The 12,904-nt window shown below is 35.4% G+C and overlaps 1 protein-coding gene across 4 annotated transcripts in view; it reads right to left on the reverse strand.

The window, feature by feature from the left end:
* The window catches only part of ANKRD11 (ankyrin repeat domain containing 11), a 257,700-nt gene that overhangs the window by 151,071 nt on the left and 93,725 nt on the right, over positions 1-12,904 (reverse strand). The window contains exon 1 of one of the 4 annotated variants that reach the window (XM_007477321.3): positions 7,759-7,880. The exons of the other annotated variants lie outside the window; for them this stretch is intronic. The gene's annotated coding sequence lies outside the window, so the exon portion shown is untranslated. Of the gene's footprint in view, positions 1-7,758; positions 7,881-12,904 lie in introns of those variants that run through there. 4 annotated transcript variants of the gene reach the window in all.

A 12,904-nucleotide genomic window follows, 5' to 3' on the forward strand; every position in this document is an offset into this window, starting at 1 on the left:
ACTACAAATTATTTTCCAATGAACGTCATCTATAAAATTCTAAATTGTTTGTCCTTTAAGCAGTATCATGAAAACTGAACTTGGCCAATTCATTAAAAAATTAATTATCAACTCTCCTTAGCAAAAAAGAGCAAAGCATCTTCTTTGGCAAGCAAGCCCTTTAAAGCATGAACGTTCTTTGTCTAATTTGTTCCAAGACCATTTCCTAGTACCCTTACTGCCACAATTAAATTTTTTCTTTTAAAAGAAGAAGTAGAAGAAAAAGACAACGGAGGAGGAAGAATAGGAAAAGAGACTGGAAATTTAATGAACACGTTTTATCCTTGGGTATCATTTCATTAACTCAAATGTAATGTTCTAAGATTAACATACATACGTGTATATATAATAAAGCATATTGTCATTTATTAAAAATCTGAAACATCACCACCACCACCCAAAAATAAGGTGGTCAAATAAAAGCTTATGGGAAAAATCAGGACAACTTTTTAAGACAGAGACAAAGATACCCCACCCCCCACCCCTGCATAATTCCTTTTATAAGATCTTTTTTTGATCACTAGACCTAGTCATTATTTTAAAATACAATGAGACTTTTAAAATATATAATGTCCTAAGTAAAATGGGGGAAGGGGCATGCATGCACATGCCTGGAGACGTTATAAGAGAAACATGGCAAAATTTCTATTGTTTGCTATCCAATATTTGACAAGGAGGTCTGGAAATAAAAATGAGCAGTCTTAGTATGTGTCTCAATTTTCAGTGAAAGCTTTCCTAGAGCAGCAGCCTTTAATAAATAACAAATGAATGGGTTTTTTTTACATGTCTAAGGCTAGGCAGTACCCCAAGTTTCCAATCATAGAAGCAATACCATTTAAGAGATCATAAAAAATTGTCAGTGTGTGATAAAATTGAAAAATCAAACGTTTATTTGAGACTGGCTTTCTTTCAAAGGTTTAAAAATATACACATTAAATTTAGGAGAAGAATAATTTGTGTTTCCCCATAATAAGTGAGAAATCAATATTGAATAGTTCTGGACTTGGGCTTCAAGAAGACTTAAATGTGAATCCCAGTTTAGACATTTACTCTAACTCCAGGCAAATAATTTAACCTAATCTTTAGGCCTCGGTTTGCCCATCTCTAAAATAAAGATATTAATAGCATCTTACTTCACAATGCTGCTGTGAAAATGAAATGAGATATTTTTAAAGCACTTTGAAAACATTCAGGTATATCATGGGGAAGAGAAAGAAGAAAAAGGGAAAGGAGAAGAGACAAACGAATTAAATGAAACTTACATAAAAAATAAAAATAACAAATTGAAAAAAGAAAAACTGAATTAAGAATTATATAGGATTAGTAACCAAAGGACCCTTGTTTTTGGAAAACTCTACTACCTACTTCAATTAAATTCTCAAAATCCTCTCCCTTTCTGACTCATATACACATAGCTGTTTTCTCCAAAGTTATCAATAATCATCTTTTCCATGATTTCAATGATCATGGATTCTATGCAGAGGATTCTCAGAAATAGTTCTTTTGTTCTAATCTCTTTCCTGACCTTTAATTACTTATTGGTGTCTCAAACTGAATAGCTGTGGTCACCTTAAACTCAACATTAGCCCCTTCCACATCTATCCCAGAATCGTTCCAGTAGAGAAATTGTTAACAAATTAACAATGTGGTATTTTTCCAAGTGTAAAATCACAATATTAATTTATATCTATATATGAACACCCAGAACATCCTTTCAAATTTTTGACAAGATGTGTTGTTTGCCTAAATTGAAAGCCCAAACAAGAAAACTTAATTTATGTCCTTAAAACTCAGGAACATCTTTGATTACAAAGTCTAAATTATTAGATTATGTGAGGGGAGGAAAAAGAAAAAAATTCATAAAACAACAGGTTAGTAAAAAGACTGGTATGGAAAAGCAACATACTACAGTTAACTTTTTGCTTCCCTGTCTGAAAGCAAGAGATGGTGGATGATGATTCATGGCATAGTAATTCAAACAATGTGAGTATAGTGATTCAAAATACATTAATTTGAAAGTGAATTTGTTAAATAAAAAAATATTTTGGTAAAATTTATTAAAATATATAAACACGTGAATTAAATTAATATATTTCAATAAACTTTAACTGGGTTTTGTCTCAAGCAGCAACAGTGGAGTATTTATTGTCTCTCTCCATTTTAAGCTGCCAATACACAAGTATGGCTGGTAGTCTTTCTAAACAAACAGAACATTTACATGACTTAAATCAGTGGGGGGAAAAATCCAATATAAGATACAAGATTGAAGAATTCTGGCTGGGGAGGTTGGTTGGTTGGTTGGGGAATGCTAAAATTTCCTAGGCATTAGTAAATCTTATATCTGTAAGGACAGACTGCCTATTTCACAAGAAGACACTGAGATGACCTTTTTAAAAAATACACTGTCAGCATGAAGGGACTCAAGCATGATAAGCAAATAGGAACTACCTCATATAGAAGTAACCACTGCTATATACCTCAATAAAAGGGTAATCCTGATGGAGAAGAGACTGTCAAAACCTTTCAGATTCTGCATCCCTTAAAGAGATTTCAATTTTTTGGTGCTGAATTGCTCAGAGAAGCCGGTAGTATGAAGAGAAATTTGATCCTCTATAACATATAGCCAAAAATTATATAAAACAAAGATCTCAGAGTAGTTGTAGAGATTATTTTAACCATGACACAATTTGGGGTTTCAATTTTATTACAGAGGCAATATATGATATAATGGGTAGCAATCTTGGTTTCAATGACAGATCAACCAAGGTTCAATTTCTGCTTCTTGACAGTCTCATTCTAAGTTTTAAAGCTTTTGGTTTGGTGAGAAAGTTCCATTCTCCATCTATAGAAGAATTTTCATAGCACAGTGATGGCAAACCTTTTAGGGATCCCTGTGCCCCTGTCCTGCTCCCATCAAGATTGTGTGCAATACCCCACTCTCCCATATTCTGTGCAGTGCCCTGCCCCACAAGTGTGTGTGTGTGTGTGTGTGCGCGCGCGCGCACGCGTGATAGAGAGGGAGGGACACGGGACACACGACACTCCTGTGGCCACCAGAACCCATGGCCCTGCACCCAACCACCCTGGAGGTGAGTAGAATGAGGGGACCGCTGCCTAATCTTGGTGGGGAAAGTGGACGAAGCCTCTGTGAGGAGATGGTTCAAAGACCCAGTATTGCACCCACACCCCCCCTCCATTTGGGGGCCAGGGCCAGGACCATGGTGGTGCACAGGTACCCACAGAGAGGTTTCTGTGGGCTATCTTTGGTATGCATTCCATAGGTTCTCCGCTAGGGCCTTAGTGGAGAACCTATATATAGATATTTATATCTATCTAGGGGTGTATGGGGTGTTCAGGGAGGGGTAGTATCTCTGGTATGGAGGGTTTGTCGTGCCCTCCTAGGGCAGCTCTCCAGCCTCTGACCCCCACCTGACACCCAGCTCTCACTTGTGGCTCCCAGTAGCTGCTAGCATGCAGCAGCGGCCACACCCCGGGCAAGGGCTTCGACAGGCCGGCCAAATCTTGTGAGGGTAGCCATCGGGTCGTCGTCGTCGTCGACCCCTGGTGAACCAGGGCTTTGCTCACCCGGCATGTGAAGACTGCTTTGGCGGAACAGACGGAAGAAATCAATAAGAAGGTTCAAAGGCTGAGATGGGGACACAGCAAAGCACTGTGGAGTGCTCAGGGTGTGTTGGAGCACAAAGGACATCACGGCCATCCCATGCAGCTGAGGAAGTCTCCAGGTGTAACGACTTTTCGTGCCACTGGACCCAGGCTTCCAACGCCGAGAGAGTGGGACTGTCTCTGTGCATCGACTCTTCCACTTAAATCTCTTTCACGCACAAGTGTCTTTGGGCACACTCATAGATCATAGATGAAAGCGCACAAAGACAATCGTCATCCTCAGTTACCGAGAGACTACTATTATATCTATTGATAGATAGATAGATAGATAGATAGATAGATAGATAGATAGATAGATAGATAGATAATATGGGTAATGTATAAATAGCACTTCTGAAAAAGTTCAGTAGTCTGGGATAATGTTTAGGCGAAAAGAACAAAGAAAGACACAATGTTCCACTGGAAAAATTATTAACAATCTTGCATTAGGGTAAAGAGGTATTTGAAATACAAGGGGGGGTCTTTTAAGACTATCAAGAAGTTGATGGATATTGAATGTCAGGTTGGGAGACTATGAAAGAGTGTAATCGCATACTATGATTATATAGAATTATGCATTATGGCATGACAGAAGGGGAAAAAAAGTATTCAAAGAAAAGGTATGGCTGTATGTTTAGGATAGTCTAGAAAATAAAGATCAATTTCTCAGTTTAAAACTTCAAAGTTTTAGAGGTACACTATATTAGTGGCCTAAGTGGACCATAAAAAGATTCTCTGGGTAGAACTAGAGAAAAGGGGATTTATAGGAGAAATATTACAAAGTAGAAACAAGGTGACTTGGCAAAAAGACGAAATATATGGGGAATTAGCAGGAGGAAAAAAAAATCAAAGATGAAACAGGCTTCAAAGTCTGGTAGATTCTGAAGGCAGTGGTTCCTTGGACAGTAGTAATAGAACAATTCATAAGGAAAGGTGGGCATGGGGGAGATAATGAGTTCTCTTTTGAACATACTGGGTTTGAGAGACCTACACAAGTTAAGTTCGATATGTCCGTGATGCAAACTGGTGATGTCAAACTAGAGCTACATGTAGAAGTATGTATATCTGAGAATACATTTTGGGATATTTCATATTGAGTACTCCCTGGATGAAAAGCCAACAAAAAAGGGTAGTCTCAGAAGAGGCAGTCAAAGAAGCAGAAAGTGAGAGAGAATAAAGAATAGAATCAGGAAAATCACAAGAGAAGAGAGAATACTCAAGAGAAGACAGTGATGCATAACAAATATTAAAGAGAAGTCAAGAAAGATGACTTGAGAAACAGCTTTGATGAATACAGGTATCTCCTTCATCACGCGTCAGCATAAGAAGTTATATGAAATTTTTTTAGTTCTGCAGAAGACACAGAAAGGCCAGCCGGTGACACAGAAAAAGTTTAGAAACTAAGAAATACATGAAATATATGTATACTATTGTATAATATAAACATTGTACCTTCTAATACTATATAAAATTTCTTTTTAAAAGTCAAAATAAAAAGTTGATAGTTTGCAAAAACAACATGAAAGGCAGCAGATCACACACAAAGCCTAGAAATGTATAGATCTTTTAAAGTTTAGTAATTCATAAATACATAAAACATATGCACTGTCATTTATTTAACATACATGCAATGTTAGGTGTGGTTTTCCTCAAACATGCTTCATTTTATATGTCTTTCATATTTTCAAATTATTCATGCACTATTAACATTAATCTACATATAACTTGTGACAAAATACTTACCCCAAATTTTACCATGATACTGTAAAACAGTCCATGAAAGAAAAAGAAAAAAATTCACATTTCTTCAATGGTATGAAAGGAGGGCCAAAATGTGTGCTCTGGTTTTCCAATAATACCAGGCACCTTTATCTACTTCACTCCAAGAAATAGAAGAGACTCCAGAATAGTCCAAGAGTCATCTGGCCCAGAGCCATCAACTCCCAAACTGATAAAACTTCAAAGACTGTCAATGCAGTCAGATTAAAACCTGGGAAATGTTTGTAATTAAATATTTAAAATTCAATACACTGCAGATAATACTATTGTATAGTTTACTGACTACTCATTTTAAGTTTTATACAGTGGGTTTCTGGCACCAATAGATTAAGTTAATGGATCCTGCAACCCAAGGGTTGAAGTGCAAAAAAGGTCACACCTCTGACAATTACAATCAAATTGCCTCCCTTCAGAGTAAGGGAAGTATTTTATACATAGGATGTATAAAACCAAAAAATAAATATCAAATGGTTAAGTAAAAAGGAAAGAATGATTTGGTGTAGATGAACAGTTTTACTACTGATTAAATTTTAGTCAGTATATTCTATTATTTCTTTCATTTAAATGAAAAACAAAGCACTTTCATAGTAAACAAGAACATCTAAGTTCAAATCATGTGATAGAGTGCTCTAAACAAAAAGATTTGTTATAATACAGCCTAGATGCTTAGTACTATAGAATAAATCCAAATAAGGTATCTAAATAAATATCTTTCTTTGCCCACTCTATTTCATAAACATATCAAATACAAATTTAAAATATACCAGCTTATCTAGAAGGGATAGGAAATGTCACCAGGACACTCTACTGTTCATCAGCAATCACAAGGCAGTCACCCAAAACTTTATAAAATTGAAAGTATTTGTTTATAAAGAAATTTTAGGCCCAGAAGTTAAATAGGTCTGTTTTTATATGGATATCATAAAGGAAGGGCTGATGAATATAAATTGGTGTCGGGAGAGGCAGAAAAGATGGAGAAAACAGAGAAGGATTGGAAGACAATTGTGACACATTTTTCCATAGGCATACTACTAGATTTTAAAGGATCAAATGGTTATGATAAATTATCTAAGTTAAGCCATTTAGCCTAAAGTGGGCAATCTGTTCCTAGTAACTAATAAGTCAAACTGCCAATGAATCGATCTATGAACAGACTAGCAGTTTTTCAGTCTCTCAACAGGACTGGGGAGGGGACAGATTCTGAAGCTAATCACCATAGCAACAGCTCTAAACATATGTGCAGTGACATCAGCCGATTTCTGAAAGCTGCAAATAGGGGATAATGGCAGAATAAATATGGATTAACACCAAGGACCACCCACCTCTCCTTTCCTCTCCTTTTCTCTCCTCCCCTCTAACCATGCGTTACAAACACTGACTCTTAATCCAATGTATGCAAACTTGTTCTTCCTTCCACACTCCAAACAATCTTCATAATTACCTACCTATAAAAAGTAAAGCAGAAGGCAAATGGATTAAATATCCTCATGAAAACAAGTATAAGAATCTCTGGCTGTGGAATTGTGCATGGGCTATGGGAGGGGGTTGGGAGGAGGGGGAGGAAAAGAACATGATTTTTGTAATCCTGGAAAAATACTCAAAATTAAATAAAAAATTTTTAAAAAGAAACTCTGGCTAAATGTGTAAATATAAGTCTGTCTGACAATTATTGATGATACTCCTACTCTGCACTTGCCCCTGTTTGTTAAAAATTGAAGTTAGAATTGAGTGGTCCAAAACAAGTATATGATAACACTAGACAGAGAAAGGCTGAGTTCATGGGAGGAAAGATGTTTGTAGACAACTAAATCTGATGAAGCCAAATCATCATAAACACAAAAACATAACTTAAGGTGGAAATGGAGAGAACAGAGGGAAAAGGTTACGTCCTAGATTCCAGTAGAACCTGACAATGTTACTCAAAATTCAGGATCCAAAAGTGAGTAGCTGACTACCTGAATGATGAATTAGGAGGAAGGGAAGAGGGATATCAGGAAAAAAATACAGAATTAACATCACACTGTGCAATGTAGTTTATAATCATGTTTTATTTAAAAAGTCAGTACTTAATAAAAAAACATTTTTAATTTAAGGATGAAAAAAGCATTTCAGGATAAATTTTCATTTTATATGGAAATGTTTTAACTAATTTTTCAGCACCACACTCAATTTTTTCTATATATGAAAGTCTCAACTAAAAGGAAATCTATATTTTAGGGTAATATATAGAAAACAATTGGGTATTTGCTTCTAGCTAAAAAAAAAATGGTCACTGACCTGGAAGTATTACCAGAAAAACAGAACAGGATCTGCAGAACAGTCTGAATTCTGGTTCCTCTGTCATTATCATCATGGCAGTCCAAAACATTTGAAGCATATGGCAAATTATAAGGCAGCTGGTGGCACAGTGCATAGAGGAATAGGCCTAGAAATCAGGAAGGTGTGAGTTCGAAACCAGCCACAGATGCTTCCTATCAGTATCACCATGGACAAGTCACTTCATATCTGATTTACTTCAGTTATCTCAAATGTTGTGGGAATGGTGAAAAAGTGTTTGTAAAAAGCGCAGTACAAAGTGAGTGACATATAGTAAAAGCTATATAAAATGTTTACTCTCTCTTCTCCTTCCCTCCCCTAAGAGGTCATTCTAGTAGCCCTAGGAAAATCTCTGAATTGAATACAGTACACACCCACCTACCCAGAAAGTTCTTCTGGAGACTTCTATGATTTTTGTTTGCATCCCATTCACTTTTATTTCCCTCTTGGGTATCACTTAATAACCACTATCTAGTAGCTTCCAACTTGTGAGATAAGAAATCAACTGAAGTTGCCTAAATGCAAACTTTCCAATAAAACACAAGAAATTGTTTGTTTCAGAAAATTACCATGGCATTATGCTGATGTCAACCAACCCAACAGGAGAGATGGGGAGCTCAATGGAAACAAATCTGCCAAGTATCCTTCTTGTACTCTTCCACAATATTGAGAAGACAAACACAACTGAGGGCATAATAACTGTACTCTCCCCTTTAAAACCTATGGTCTGTAGTATTTTGTTCCATGAATAGAGTACCAGGCCTAGAGTCAAAAAGGCCAGTTCAAATTCAGTTGCAGACACTAGTTGTGAGACCCTAAACAAGTCATTTCATCTTGTTTGCTTTAGTTTCCTAATTTATAAAATGAACTAGAGAAGGAAATGGTAAACCACTCCAGTATCTCTGCTGCCGCCACCACACCCCCCACACACACACATACCCCCCCCCACACACACACACACAAGGTCATACAACTTAAAAATGACTAAAATTTTTTTTCTGCATGGTAATTAAAAGGAAAGAAAAGGCATAATTCTTTACTTATTACTAATATGAATCTTTTGTAAAAACCCATTTGCAACACCTGTTTTAAGTCTTATAACTGCTGTTAAAGACTAGAGTGACTATTACTACCTTTTTTGAAGAGTTTAATAAATTTCAATGAACAAAAAAGGAAAATATATTATGATATGTTCAATCCCTTTTCAACTCTTCAAAATAAGGTATTAAGTCCACATTAAAATAAAAAATAGTAATTAGTATATTCAAGAACATATTCAAAGGAACACACCGGACCTACAGGGCTAAAAGCTTGGGGATGTGTGTATATGGGCAAGGGAGGAGAGGAATAATGGGGGATTAAGAGGAGAAAGGTAAGAAAATAAGAACAGAATTCAAACATTACCTCCAGATCAATTCCTTATTATAAAACCCCATGTCTCTTGCCATCTCTTTCAAGGAATAACAAAAAGATGATAGCATTTTCTTTATGTTATTAGAATTTGGGAGGGTTATACAAAAAAACAAGACATAAACAAATCACAAGGGGGAGAGAAAATGGACAAATGGAGGCACTTACCTGTGCCAAGAAATAGACCTCATGATATATTTTTTAAATCTATGCATTGGTCCTAATGCTGTACCTTTTAATATAGTATACAATATTCACCTGAGGTAAATACTAGATTTTCTATGCAAAGAACACTATTTGAATGTAAAATCAGGCTAAGAAACAATGGTAATTAAGATTATTAACCCAGAGTTCAAGTTTTAAATTATTTCAGTTATAATAATTATAACTAGCATCTATATAATAGTGCCTACTATGTGCCAGACCCTGTACAGAGTGCTTAACAATTAATATCTTATTTGATCCTAACAACCCTTGCAAGTAGGTATTGTTATTTCCATTTGAGTACATTGAGGCAGAGGGAAGTGCAGTGACTAGTATATAGGCCGTCCACTAGGAAGTATCTGAAGGCTACATTTGGACTACAGTTTTCCTTACCTGAAGCTTAGTTCTTTATTGTTCAGTGTCATCCCATTGTCTCTGTAACACATCAGAAACATCAAAGGGAATAAAGGAAAGAGATTTTTCATGTGGTTGTGGAAAAGGCTATTTTGACTAAGAAAAATAGTTGATGATAACTGTGTTACAAAAAGAGAAAATATAATATACACTAGGATCTTGGTCATGTAACTACAGAGTTAATGAGGTACAATTACTGGGTAATAGGGGGAAACAGAATTCCTCTGGAGAAGTATACAAAATGCAAGTAAGGATATTCATGTGTCCACTATCCACTAGTAATGTTCAAATGTTGAATACTTGTAGCAATAGGAAAAACTGATCCCAGTTTTAAAACTGGAAGAAAAAAAAAAAACCACTGCACATAGAATTTTAGTGAATTAAGTTGATATAATTGCTTGCAAAACCACCAAAGTCATTATACCCATGATCATGACAGTATTGGATGATTATAGAAATAAATTTATACTATATATGTTCTTGTCACAGAGAAAAAATATATATGTAAACTAACTGGATAACTATTTACTATTTAAGGCTCCATTGAACCCCTAAGCCCACTGTCTCCAATATTCAAGGAGTTTCTGCTCAAGATCATAGAACTATTCGGTATTTGAGGTAGAATTTGAAACTTCGGCCTTTTGACTCCCATCCATTTGCAGGATACCCATATCTCTCCTTAAAGGAGATTCTCTACCACCAAGTAACTAATCAGTAAATTCCAGCCTTGATAAAACAAAACAAACAAATCAAAAACCCTTCTAACCCATTTCAAACAATACTAACTCCAGTTTCCATAAATAGCACATGAAAATGTACCCATGTCCTCAGCTCAAAGTCAAAATTTGCTCCAGACAATAATCAAAGGTGTTGAAAACTTCTGTCTATATTTTAGTATTCTATTAGAAAATAGTTAACAGTATAAGTAGACAGTAATTGTTAACAGTAATGGTAGACTTCTCTTTCATTGCTTTTTCCTTACTTAAAAATGACTGTCCCATAAACATTCAAATTCTTTGATATATGCTCTTTAATTTCTCCCCTATGAATTCTGAACAATAATAAGAGCATGAAGTATGTATAAAACACTCTGAGAGATAATTTTCAATATTTTTTAATTCATATCTGTTTTGATCTTAAAGGTTTCAGGATATCTTCCCCCCCCTTCTCCATTTCCTTAACAATGAATGTAAAATAGCACCTTTTCCAACAATCAAGTTTATAACATTGTCATGTGTGCCTACGCAGTTTTCACCATTGTTGTATACAAAGTCTGCTGTGATATCTGAGTAGTTATTTTAAAAATAAGTGTCCTTCAACATACATCAGTTATTAAAATTAATTCATATTTATAGGATACAAACCTGCCAAGAAACTGTTCTACAGAAAAGCAAGTTTGTGGCCAGTCCTAACTTTTCTATACTGATTAGTAACAGAATCAAAATCAGAATTACTCCTAAAAACCATTCTTAATTTAACTATAGAAAGGCTCTGTTTGTCCTCTAAAGTATTTTCATCCACATTTGGGAATAATTATGTCTCAAAGAAGACATCTTTTAGTTCCTTCTATGTGAGGGGCACAGTGGACAGAAAGGGCCAGCCCATACTGGCAGTGAGACCTAGGTTAGCTTTTTACCCTCTAAACAACACTCAAGAAACTGAGCTACAAAAGAAGGTGCTTGCGCTTCTTGCCTGCACTATGAGAAGGTATTCCTTATATAAATAATCTAGAAAATTCATAATCTTAAAAGAAAAAAGGCAGTAAAAAAGGCAGTATAAATATTTTTAAAATCACACCCTAAATTCAGTCCTTGAAGTTCACTTAAAACCACCAAAAATATTGATAAATTTCTTTTTGAAAAATTTAAGAGTTCCTAACAGAAGTCATATTTCCATAACCAATCCAACCATATAAGCCAGAAAGAGCTTTAGATAAAGTAAAATCCTCCCGTTTAACAAATTCATAAAAATGGCAGCCCAGAAGGAAGAAATTAGTGGCAGCATATGGATTTTATTCCCAACGTAGTGACCAATAAAACAAGAAGCACTTATTAAGCATTAACCATGTGCCACATCCAGTCTAGGCTCTGTGGGTACACTATACAGAGAAAAACAATGTCTGTTCTCAAGGAGCAGACATTCTAAGAAATCTGTAAAGGCAAACTATTGGTCATTGAGTAGGGTCCAACTAAGATTGAGTGCCTAGGAATTCATGGCATCACAGACTCCAGCAATGGTGAAGAGGGATCACATTTACCAGTTGTGAAAGTATTAAGCAAATTCTGTTGTGAACTGCAATAAGACTCAACTAACCTAATCTCTTCGTATTCTTTATTTCCTCTCAGACTTTCCCCACCCCAATTTCCACCAATGTAGTGAAATCTATAAATCTCTTCTTGGAATAATGTTCTTAAATGCATAAAATAAATAAAATTACATAAATTAAATTTAAAAGTATTCAAAACTGTTATTTTAAATAGGTTCAGAGAAGCCAGGCTTCAAACTCCTAGTAAAAAGAAAGGTACCTTCCAGAACTAAGACAGTGAGGTCCAGTTAGAAACAGGTAATGAATGATATATAAGAGAACTCAGTAGTAAAGATAAAATAACTGAAATCATTTTTCCCATTTGGAACTTGCAACAAATAGTATCTAATGGTGCTAACAAAAAATGCATTAAGATTGAAGGATCTGTTTAAAATGTGTAATTTTAAACATATTTTAGAGAAAAGGTAAAAAATATTTTGCCTTTGATATTTACTCTACTAGCTAATAAATGCACAGCCAAACAAAACATAAGTAATAAGATTTCTTTAAAACAAAATTAGAAACCACTTTGAGGGCAATAAACCAAAATAAGCCAAAACCTTTGAATCCTTTCACACTACTCTTAAGAATGTACTAAATTAGTAAAGAGAACACCATCTGGGCAAAAGGCTGGGAACAATGAAGATAAAGTTAGAATTCTGTGATGTGACCCCAGTCAGGCTGTAGGCCAGGAAACTATAAATAATTGACAGGAGCAGCCAGCCTAGCCATCCAGCAAACTAATGCACAGAACACCATTCCCCATTACATCAC

The sequence above is a fragment of the Monodelphis domestica genome, chromosome 1 (assembly GCF_027887165.1).
Source record: "Monodelphis domestica isolate mMonDom1 chromosome 1, mMonDom1.pri, whole genome shotgun sequence".
In the NCBI taxonomy this organism is placed as follows: domain Eukaryota; kingdom Metazoa; phylum Chordata; class Mammalia; order Didelphimorphia; family Didelphidae; genus Monodelphis; species Monodelphis domestica.